The sequence below is a fragment of the Mauremys mutica genome, unplaced genomic scaffold, assembly GCF_020497125.1.
Source record: "Mauremys mutica isolate MM-2020 ecotype Southern unplaced genomic scaffold, ASM2049712v1 Super-Scaffold_100331, whole genome shotgun sequence".
In the NCBI taxonomy this organism is placed as follows: Eukaryota; Metazoa; Chordata; order Testudines; family Geoemydidae; genus Mauremys; species Mauremys mutica.
In genome coordinates this window covers 630,812-642,565 of record NW_025423316.1, presented here as the reverse complement: position 1 = coordinate 642,565, position 11,754 = coordinate 630,812, and the positions used below count along the sequence as shown (strand labels likewise).

The 11,754-nt window shown below is 51.0% G+C and overlaps 2 non-coding genes across 2 annotated transcripts; both read left to right on the top strand.

Moving 5' to 3' along the window:
* Positions 1-8,147: 8,147 nt before the first annotated feature.
* Positions 8,148-8,219, top strand: TRNAQ-UUG. The gene has a single exon. It is a non-coding gene; the product is annotated as a tRNA-Gln (tRNA).
* A 2,011-nt stretch (positions 8,220-10,230) lies between these two features.
* On the top strand, positions 10,231-10,324 carry TRNAI-UAU. The gene is made up of 2 exons: positions 10,231-10,268; positions 10,289-10,324. It is a non-coding gene; the product is annotated as a tRNA-Ile (tRNA).
* Positions 10,325-11,754: the final 1,430 nt, after the last annotated feature.

The window sequence follows — 11,754 nt, the reverse complement described above, 5'->3', positions numbered from 1 at the left end:
CCAGTGGTCATGGTACATGTAGATACCAATGACATAGGGAAGGGTAGGTGAGACATCCTGGAGGCCAAATTTAATCTGCTAGGAAAGAGACTGAAATCCAGGACCTCTATGGTGGCATTCTCAGAAATGCTCCCAGTTCCATGCGCAGGGCCAGGTAAGCAGGCAGAGCTTCGGAGTCTCAATGCATGGATGAGATGATGGTGTAGAGAGATGGGGTTTAGATTTATTAGGAACTGGGGAAACTTTGGGGATGGGGCAGCCTATACAGGAAGGATGGGCTCCACCTAAACCAAAGTGTATCCAGACTGCTGGCACTTAACATTAAAAAGGTTGCAGAGCAGTTTTTAAGCTAAGAGATGGGGGGGAAGCCAATGGCTGCAGAGGAGCATGTGGATCGGACAGAGACTTCTCTTAGAGGAGAGTGTAGTGATAGAGATTTTTCTAGTTTTAGTCAGGAAGAGAGGCTGGAAGAGGATTAAGTAGGGGCCAGATCAGACGAGAAGCATTCACACACAAAAGAATCTAACACATCAGAAAAGGGCAGACAAATAAACAGTGACAAGTTTTTAAAGTGCATGTACACAAATGCTAGAAGTGTAAATAATAAGATGGGTGAATTAGAGTGCCTCGTGTTAAAAGAGGATATTGACATAATAGGCATCACAGAGACCTGGTGGAGTGAGGATAATCAATGGGACACAATCATTCCAGGGTACAAAATATATCTGAAGGTCAGAGCAGGTCATACTCGGGGGGTGGGGAGGGGAGTGGCACTGTATGTTAAAGAAAATGTAGACTCAGATGAAGTAAAAATCTTAAATGAAACCGCATGTTCCATAGAATCTCTATGGATAGTAATTCCATTCTCTAATAAGAATATAATAATAGAGATCTATTATCGACCACCTGTCAAAGACAGTGATAGTGAGGATGAAATGCGAAGGGAGATTAGAGAGGCTATCAAAATAAAGAACTCCATAATAGTGGGAGATTTCAATTATCCCCATATTGACTGGGTACATGTCACTTCAGAACAAAATGCAGAGACAAAATTTCTCGATACTTTAAATGACTGTTTCTTAGAGCAGCTGATACAAGAACCCGCAAGGGAAGAAGAAACTCTCCATTTAGTCCTGAGTGGAGCGTAGGATCTTGTCCAAGAGGTAACTATAACAGGACCGCTTGGAAATAGTGATCATAATATAGCAGCATTTAACAATGGGCCATCAACATTTAACAATGAGCCATCAAACAGGCTAGACAGAACTGACACCAACTTGTCTGGGGTGTTTCCTGGAAGCATAGCACAAGTTTGAAATACGGGCAGCATAGAGCCAAGATTCATAACATCAACTACAGAAATGATACACATCTAGAGATAGCATCATTCTAATCAGCCAATCAGAACCTCTCCATAGACCCCTTACACGACAACCTTTCTACAATATTGGCTGCAAATATAGAACAGTGGTCCCAACGGTGATCTATACAGTTACAGATTATGTCAGTAACGTCACAGGAGGTGACACGGCATCAGTGAGACTGATACTGGAATAGCCTCCAGTTCTGGTGTCCTCATTTGAAAAAGATGTTGTGAAATTGGAGCTGGGGCAGCAAAGAGCCACCAAATGTTCTGAGGGCTGGAGAAAAATGCCTTCTAGTGAGCTATTGAACGAGCTCAACCTGTTTAGATTATCAAAAGAAGATTGAAAGGTGACTTCATTGAAGTGTTGAAGGGCCTTAATGGAGAGAAAATATTGGGTATTAATGGGCTCTTTAATCGAGCAGAGAAAGGCATAACAAGAGCCAATGGCTGGAAGGTGAAAAGAGACAAATTCATATTACAACTAAGGCACAAATATTAACCAGCGAGGATGATTCACCACAGGAACAAACTACCAAGGAAAGTAGTGGATTCTCCATCTCCTGATGTCATTTAATGAAGGCTAGATGCCTTTCTGGAATGTGTTTGCCCCAAAAGTAGCTCTTGTGTCATACAGGAGGCCTGTGATATGCAGGGGGTCAGATTAGATGCTCTAATGGTCCCTTCTGGCCATAAAGTTGACTAATTTCTGAAAAATTGAGTGTAGCATTGGGAGCAGCATCTGATGTTTTCCTGTCTAGCCGGCTTGCTTCCTAGAATGAACGCTCCTTGAGTGGGGTGATCCACAGGGAGTAGCTCAAACCTCCAAAGTGCCTGGCCAGGGGCAGGACATTAGCACAGCAAAGGAGGGGTGTGGCAGTGACATCACAAAGGGCTTTTGCAGGACCTCAGACTATTGGTCAAAGGTGGTGGGGAGGTGGTGACCTCCCAGAGAGATGCTGACATCAGCCAGGCAGGACAGGGGCGAGGGGTCAGGGAAACCTCAGAGACCCCTGTGGCTTTGCTTCAGCAAGTCTCCTTCTCGAGGTCTCTTTTTGAGGACTGAGAGAGTATTCGAGTTCACGGATGTGAGCACCAGGAGGAACCTCTTTCGACTTTTCTCCTTCCGTTTTCCTGATTTTACTAGAAAACAGCCATCCCTGTTTAGAAGGTAAGAGCCTCCTTGAGGTTTGAAACCTGTTCAGTCTGATCCATCAGATAACAGTTGAATTCTAGGCATGGAAAACACGAGCTTAAGGAGGCAGAATTTTATTCTGCACCTGGGATTTTGTCCCTTAGAACCACTGGGGATATTAGGGTTTGTCCTTTTTGTTTCATCTTTTCCTCCATCCATCCCTCCCTCCTTTCTCTTCGTCTCTTGCTCCTTTCACCTGTTCTCCTCCCAACACCAGGAGCGAGGTGTGTGTGTGTGTGTGTGTTGCAGGGTAGTGCTCGGCAGCTCCCACTGTGGGAGGTCCACCCAAAAATGTGGGGCTGAAATAGTGCTCGGGCAGTGATCCCACCAGTGACCTGGGCCATCCTTTGGGCTCTCTGGTGAGAACCCTCAGCCTCCTGTCCTCTGTCTCTACCCTGATTGGCTGAGCAGGGGGTTATTGACAGGGAGGAGACTCAGATCTTTGTTGTTCTCTTTTAAGACCAAGGAAATAAGTCAGAACCAGTTCTATCTTTGATGAATTTTGCTGCTTCTCTGCATTAATTGTCTCTGAGCAGTTCATGATTCTCTCTAACATTGCAGTTCTCCTGAAATACTTGCTGAATAATTACTGTGCACTGTTGTTGGTGTGGAGCTCATCTGAGAGCTCTTTATTCAGGCCATTCAATGGATGAAATTCAAGATCTGATGGTTAGTTTGAAAATCAGGGCTCTTGGATCCTATTCCCAACTCTGCCACTGACTGGCTGTGTGACCTAAGACAAGTCAATTCTCCTTTCTTAGCCTTAGCTTCTCCCTCTTTCAAGGAGGGATAATAATGATCCGCTCCTACCTATCTAAACACACTCACCCTTCCCCAACACACACACTGTCTCTCCCCACACACAGTCTCCGCACTGCAGTTGAAAAACAGCTGGCAATCTAGTAGGATGCCCATGGAACATTACACCATGGGACCAGCTCATGCTGCTGTCTCTGTGCATCGGTGACCCTCATGGGGCCGGCTCGAGTAAGGGACTGTTAACCCCTTACTAAAAGTTAGTGGGGGTTTTGGTTGGCTAGTTCCCAGCACCAATAGAAGGGAGAAGGGCCAATGGTAAATCAGGCCCCTGAGACTGACAGTCCCCAGGGGCAATGGGGAGAGGACAAAGCTCCAAGTTAACTGCACTGACAGGCCAGGCAGTGTAATGAGGGAGTCACCAGGCCAGGGGGTCCCATCCTCCGTGGGAGCTGGAACTGCCTGGGTCAGAGTGGGGCAGAGCTAAGGAGAGAGCAGGAGCCCGAGAAGAGCCGGGGAGCAGAGCTGCACAGGTGTAGTGCCAGAAACTGCTCCCTGTAGGACTTTGCTACCTGCAGCAGTTACTGAGACCTGAGGTTGTTCTTATTTGCTGACTTGTCCTAACTGGCTCAAACTTGACAGTGGCAGGTGATGGAAGCATAAAGGCTTCGTCCTCCAAGCGACCCTGCCTCATGTCCATCTGTATCTATTACCTCTTAATACCGGATTGTTAAAAATAGAGTGAGGTCATTTAAACATCATTTATTTTGCAGCTTCATTTACTGTGCTAACAATGTAGCATCCTGACACCGATACTTTTGCCCATGTGACCTGTGGGTTGGATTCATTTTAGTGGGACGTGGGACATGTGCAGGATAATTTAAACTCTTAATTTCATGATGGTTTCCCTGCAGTATACTTCTCTGCTGGTGTGATTTCTGACCATTGCACGTCTATTATATTTATTACAATAGCACAAGTAAGTCACACAAGTGACATAGTCTAGGGGCTTGGCTACACTTGCAAGTTTGAGCGCATTAAAGCAGCCCCGGGCACCCTAACTCCTGAGGTGTCCACACTCGCAAGGCACATGGAGCACCTGGGCTCTGCAGCTGGAGCGCTCCTGGTAATCCACCTCCATGAGAAGCATAAAGCTCGCTGAGCCCTGCTGAAATGCCCTGGCATCAGTGTGTGTGCGGATCTCCGTCAGTCTCCCCAGCAATGCTGGTCAGTTTTATTGTCACTGTGATAGTCGGTGCTTCCTTCAGGGCTGGCCCTAGAGGGGTCTGTGACAAATCCCCCCTTTCCTCCCCAGGCCCTGCCCCCACTCCACCCCTTCCCCCAAGCCCCCGCCCCTGTCCCATCTCTTCACGCCCTGCACCTTCCTGCCCCATTCCTCTCCCTCCCCCACCTCTTCCCGTCCCTGCTCCTCCCCCTCCATGCCCAGTGCCTCCTGCACCCCACTGAACAGCTGGTCACTGGCAGGCGGGAGGTGCTGAAGGGGAAGAGGAGGAGCTTGTCAGCAAGGCCTGTAGTGGGGGGGGGGAGCTGGCTGCCAGTGGGCGCTGAGCATCTATTTTTCCTCTGTTGGTTCTGCAGCCCCGTAGCTCCCATGGAGTCGCTGACTCGGCTCCTTTCACACTCCAGAGAGAGGAGCAGAACCAGGGCTATGGCTGATCTATGGGGCACCAGGTGAGTGGCAGAGGCTTCAGGTGCTGAGAGTTTGCCTGACCCCTCAGGGACACAGTGTGAGGTGGTGTCCCAGGGATCTCTATGAAAGGAGCAGAACAGGATTTACTTGGGGTGGGAAGAGAATTGAGAATGTCTCAGGGGGTTGTACAGAGGTATTGCCCGGGTGAGAGACTGGCTAAAACACAGGCCTCACTGTGAGCAGGATTCGAACCTGCGCAGGGGAACCCTATCGGATTTCAACTCTAACGTCCTAATCACTCGGCCATAACAGCTGTGAGCACAATAATGCCTCAACACCAGAGAAACTGGTAAAGAATCCCAATGCCCAGGCGTGAAGTCATCTGAACTACAGAATTCCCACCGCAAACCTGGCTCCCAAAGCACAGGGGGGATTTGGGGTTCATTCTCTTTGCTTAGCCATGTGCGATCACTCAGCAGGATGAGGCTGGTGGGACAGGGATACTGAATGCTCAAGGGTCAGACCCAGGAAGGTTGAAGCTGCATAAGCTTCTTGCCCTGCAGACAGCCTGCTCAGAGAAAGGAAACTCCCGCAGAATCCGGACTGGCTGTGTATAGCGCACTTCCACCGCATTGCCCAGCGCCCCAGCGACAAGCCAGAGCTGTGGTCTGGGAGTGAGAGGCACAGGCAGAGCGCTGACTGGAAGCTCAGGGCTGGGACAGCAGGGGCTGCAGGCTGGGAATCAGGGGCACCGGCAGAGCATTTAATTGAACCGATTTAAATCTCAGGTTTGATCATTCCTGGGACTGGACCCGGCTACGACTCTCGGGCATCACTGAAGTGTTCTTGAAATCAGGTTCCAGCGTTGTCTGGCCCCCTCCTTTTCTGAGCTGGACTGCAGCCCCTGACGCAGCCGCCGGCCGGCCGGGGAGAGCTGGGCCCAGCAGAGGCCCCGGCGGGGACTGGGCGGCACTTGGTCAAGGGCCCCTGGTGGGGCTGGCGGCCGGGCTCTCAGCACCGAAGAGCCTGGGCTGGCCAGGGGAGTGCACCAGGCAGGGGGAGGGGCCAGACTGGAGGGCTGGAGCCGCGTGAGCAGGTATGGGAGCAAAGCATTGTGGGAGAGGAAGCAGGAGTAATCCAGTGTATTTTCCTGTTTAGTTTGGATCAACGACAGAGTAACTGTACCTGGCATTTGAGGCCTGAGAGCTTCACCCTCGCCTGAAAAGTACTCACCATTAAGGGGTCTGGGTTCCAACCGCCAAAACCTTGTGGGAGGTAGGAAAGTGAGGAACTGAGGCAGGAACGGGGTGAAGTCAAGCTGAGCAAGTCAGGCAAAAGCGAGTCTTGTCTTCATGGGCCGCTCACAATGACATCCTTTTTGGGTGCAACTGCTGCAAAAACCTCCCGGACAGAGAAGCAACAGGCCAAAATACTCCCAAACAGCTACCAAAGTAGCTCAGTTGGGAGCGTGTTAGACTGAACATCTAAAAGTCCCTAGTTCAATCCCAGGCTTCAGTTGATCGTTCATCCCTGTTTGCGCAGTGATGGCTCATTTTCTGGAAGCACAGCAGAGCCTGCACTCAAGGTGAGTCCCTGAGCTTGGGCTCTGCAGTAGGAAAAGATACTGTGAAGCTGCTAGCCTGACCTTTAACAGTGAGGGGCAGGAGCTGTCTCTCCTACATGAGTTATTGGTGGACCCAATATGGCAGGAAGAGAGTGAGGCAGGGTGGCACTCTGGAATGGTGCCAGAGGGGGTGCTGGGCAGTGACAGGCAGGAATAGGTGATGAAAACTCCTCTGTGCAGCTGAGCAAGGGCAGTGCCCTGGAAGGGACATCTGTGAAAATGGCTGTGTGGATGGTGGAAGGGATTTGGGGGCCCAGGAGGAGGAACTTGATGTTCAGTGCCTTGGAGCAGCTGGACTTGGACATGGTGGGTGTTCAGGAAATGCACATTAACAACTCTAGGGTAGCTTGATGGGCAGAAGGTGATTGGTGGAAGGGCCCATCTCTCTGGTCCTCCAGGCCAGTGAAGAATGATGGGGCTGGAGTCTTGTTCTTCACATTCATGGTGCGAGTACAGAAGGTGGTGGAGCTCCGACCAGGGAGGGCATTACTGGTGGGCTTTGTGCTCCATGGCACTGGTTACTGCTATATTAGTGTGTATGGTTCCCAGTTAAGGCATGAAAGGAAAGTTCTATGGAAGGAACTGGCTCCCTTCCTCTGGACCGCACAGTGTTTGGTGTCGGGGGGGATTTCAATTGTTGCACCGACCTGAGGACCGCTGGTCCTGTTTTCTCGACTGTCAGAGGAAACTCTTCTATGATGAGCACTACCTGGCACAGGTCTGTAGCAAGGTTGGCTTAGAGGACATATTTCTCCACAGTGGAACCAGTGGAGGGCGGGTGGTAGCCTCCTATTCCTCTGACCCGAGCTTACACCAGCCGCAGAGGGGATACACCTTTCTGTGGGGACAGGCCAGGAGTCGCACTGACCGGATTTACATGAAGGAGAGCACATCGACAACCCAGTGCAGGGTGGTGCCAATGGACAGTTCGGATCACGCAGCTCTCACCGTGTGCTCAATGTGGGCAATTCCCTGACCCAGGGCAGAGGACATTGGAAGCTGAACATCCAGAGCTTGCAAGATAAAGGAGCAGGGGGGTGAGGCCTGGAGGTGTTGGCAGAACGGGAAAGCATCAGAGGGTTCTATGCCAACCAGGGGGATTGGTGGGAGTCGGTGAGGGAGGAGTTGGCAGCTTTGTTCCGGCGGTCGGGCAAACACCACAACATTAAAGAAACCAACGGTGCCAAGTCCTGCAGCGTCCCCTGTGGGATTTCCACAAGAGCATCCAGGCAGGGGAGCCGGTCAGCGTGTGACTGTATGATCGGATCAAGTGACAGCTGGCCAAGTTCCAGGAGATGAGGCTGCAGCTGGCCGATATGAGCGGGAGCACCGAGTGAAGGGAGGAGCAGACTCCCCTGACATTTTTGCAGCCTGCAGGGAATGGAGACAAAGCAGGGGGATGCAGGGACTCAGGGCAGGACCCGCGGATCCGGTAGTGCAGGACCACAGTCGCTGGAGGAGAGAGAGTCCTGTGAGAGGAAGCCGCTGGTGGGAAGCAATAAGTGCAGAGTGCAAATCAGCCAAGAGTCACAGGAGTCTAGAAAAGCCAAACGCTGCAGGTCCCATGGTGTAATGGGCAGCACTCAGGACTTTGAATCCTGCAATCTGAGTTCAAATCTCAGTGGGACCTTGTGGAGATACTTTGGTTTGCTGCAAAGCCCTGGAGCTCAATGTGTTTGGCTACCTTCTCTCGGGGTGAACTAGAGTGAGGTTTTTTCCCTTCTTGCTGGGTGATTGATGCCCACTGGAGATAGGTCTTTGGTCTGGCTGGTTCAATGGGCTGGCGGCTATAGGTTGGGGTCCTAGAACTTAACAGTCTGGCTAGGGATTCCTGTGGATTGATCATATGGTTGTTTCTCGCTGCTTCACCTGATGTCCACAACTTTGGTCCCTGCAGCTGCCACACTCTTCCTCTTGTGCACATGGCATTCAAAAGAAGGAGTGTCAGGGCCAGGCTTCATAGTCAGGGCTAGGCAGGAGGGAGGCAGAGTCCCAGGCTGGAGCCCAACACACCTCTTCTCCTCTGGGCACCTAGAGCAGAGGCGGCTGGTGCTGACAGCTCCAAGGGAAGGCTTAAAAGCCACAGAGCAACCGAGGGCAGGGCAAGAGGAGGGGAGAACCATGCCTATGCGTGGCCAGCAGACAGCCACAGAGACACCCAGCCAGCCTGCTCCCTGCTCCCTGCCATGCCGAACCCCCACTGAAGGCTACCCACAGACCAGCATTCGTTCTGCAGCCGGTATCACAAGGTGGTTGGAAAGCATCATAAAGAGGGGCCAGCCCCCTGGGTGGGGCCTCTGACCGTTCCCACTCAGGAGGCTCCTTTTGGTGGTGGGGCAGGAGATATTTCCCCCAAGAGGCTTTTTCCCAGCTGCTGAGAAGCACAGAAGTACCCGGTGTTTGCTCTTGTGGTGAAAGGGTTAATACGTTTCAGCGGCCTGGTTAGCTCAGCTGGCAGCACCTCTGGCTCTTACTCTGAAGGCTGAAGTTACAATTCCCTGTTTCGGTGCTTGGAGCTCCTCTTCAACAATACAACACACAATCTGCCTAAGCCCCTACCCAGTAACCTGGGGAAACTAACCCTGGCCACTGGGTGCCTCTAAGAGGTGATACTTTCCCCACTCACATGCACTGAGTGTAGAAAAGAAACTTTAATAAAAAGGAGGAAAATCACCTTGTATTAACTTGGGAAAACACCACAGTCAGGATTCATAACACAACACTATGAGCAAAACACCCCCCCACAGTGCGCTGGGCAGTGGCCTTTTGCCTCGGGCTCTTAAATCCAGACCCCAGAAGCTCTGTGGATGTGCCCCTCCCTTCACTGCACCTCACCCACAGCTCACCCTGGGTCAGTGAAAACCTAGAGTTCACCTCTCACCTCCTGGGGGGAAAGCCCCTTTCTCCCTCCGCTGTCTGGCCACATTGCCGGCCACTTGCCGTTCCATCCTGTCACCGCTCTGCTGGCCACTCTCTCTGCTCTGGGACGTCTTGTGGTCCCAGCAGGAGCGGAACAGGCTCCCTAAAAGTAGCGGCCACCAGAGCCCGAATGGTAGCCCCATCCCTTCCGCTCAACACCACACCCCTGCCCCACCCCTTCTCCCCAAGGCCCCGCTCCTACGCTGCCTCTTCCCCCCAGACCTCACCTCCCGCTCACTGCTCTCCGTCCCCTCCCCACCCTCACCCGCCCTTACGGTCATTACAAAGGGGCAAGGCAGAGCCCTCCCATTTTTAAAAGCCCTGGGGGTGTTGTTCCCCCCTGTTCAGGCACCCCTGGGGCCCTGCACTTCACACAGCTCTCCCTGATTTCAGCTGTTAGTGAGGGAGCCTCACGGCTAGCGCAGACTGGGCAGTTCGTTGCATGAGAGACACTGTCCCAAAGCAGGACTAATGCTTAGAGCTGGTTATCAGTGATTTCAGATCTGTTGGTCTGCAGCAAGACTCTCCATTGAGTCTTAACCAGCTCTGTTATTACACAGGGAAGAACAAAAGGATCAAATGGTGCCTGGAAGCCTTAAAAAGGATCCACCCCACCAAGTACAACACTTGTCGCTACCTGCTCTCAATCCCACTGAGAATGTTTTGGGGTCACTCCTTGCCTGTATCAATCTAGGGGTTTTGGAGAATCATAGTTAACAGGTGCTCCAGTGGCGCAATTGGTTAGCGCACAGTACTTATAAGGCAGTGCTGAGAGGAGCTATGCTGAGGTTGTGAGTTCAAACCTCATCTAGAGCACTGGTTTTCATTAGCCAAATGGCTTCACCCCCTTGTTTGGCCTTGTGGAATGTAGAATTCCAGCCCTGGGGACCCTGAGGAGGGGAGTATTAAAAATGCCCCTTCAATTATTACCTCCTCTCCAGAACTCAGGTGAGAATCTACAATCCTTTCTCCCCCCCAGCCCCTGTGCCAGGATCCCTCCAGCAGAGCCTGGAGTCCTGCCCCTGGCGTCTGTACTATTGACAAAGACTAAGTGACAGGGACAAAACATTCAAATCCCACCTGCTGTGGGGAACCAGGTTTGCTCTTCAAATTCTGTCATTGGTACATTTCCAGGCCTGGGAATGTCCCACAACAGCATTGAATGGGAAGCTGCCTTCAGAACAGTTACACTGCACAGAGCTCCTGTGGAGGAGGGGTGGGAATTAGTAACATTTTGAGGATCGTTTGGGAAATGAGCCTTTGCTGACAAGGTTTGTCTCTGTTCATATTTCACCTTCAGGTGTTATGTTGAGGGATCTTTAGTATATTTTTGGGAGGTTAATAACTATCTCCTCAACTTTATTTACTCAACTTGAAAATTGGTGTCAATTGATTTTTGCATCTCCCTGTGAAACTACAACTGACACGTGTGGCTTTCTACAGGGGGTCATGATGTTAAAGTTGGGGAATTCAGTCTCTGTACTTCTGGGGAGGGTGGGGGTTGCTTTTTTACAGCTGCCTCACTGCGAGGCACACTGGGCTGTTAGCTGCACCCACTGTCCTTGCCAGGGGCCCCTGCTGACCCCTGGGCGGCTGCACTGCAGTGCTGGGGTGACTCTGCAGGTGGAGAAGCTGCTGTGGAGCAATGTAGAGCAGGTGCAGGAAGGAGACGGGGTCACTATTCTCATTCTGAACTGCACAGTTTTCCAAATTTGGGACTAGATTCATAGATTCATAGACTTAAGGTCAGAAGGGACCATTATGATCATCTAGTCTGACCTCCTGCACAATGCAGGCCACAGAATCTCACCCTCCCACTCCTGTAACAAACCCCTAACCTATGTCTGAGTTATTGAAATCCTCAAATTGTGGCTTAAAGAGCTCAAGGTGCAGGGAATCCTCCAGCAAATGACCCGTGCCCCATGCTGCAGAGGAAGGCGAATGTCCGAGTACAAGTCTAAGGGGAAGGTGAATGCAGGGGCAGAGTGGAAATTAATAATGGGAAGATCATTTGCAAAATTAGTCGCCACTGACAAGCTTTGTCTCTGTTCCTATTTCACATTGTGGTGTTAGTTAGAGGAGTCAGTACAGATTTTTTACTATATTGATTAAACACTTAATTTTATTTAACCAAGCCAAAAACTTAATGTCACTTATTTTTTCTCTGTCCTAGCAAGAATGAATTGAATTTTGTGACTTTCTGGAAAGTGCAGCGAGATTAAATGTGGGGAATTCAGTCTCTGTGT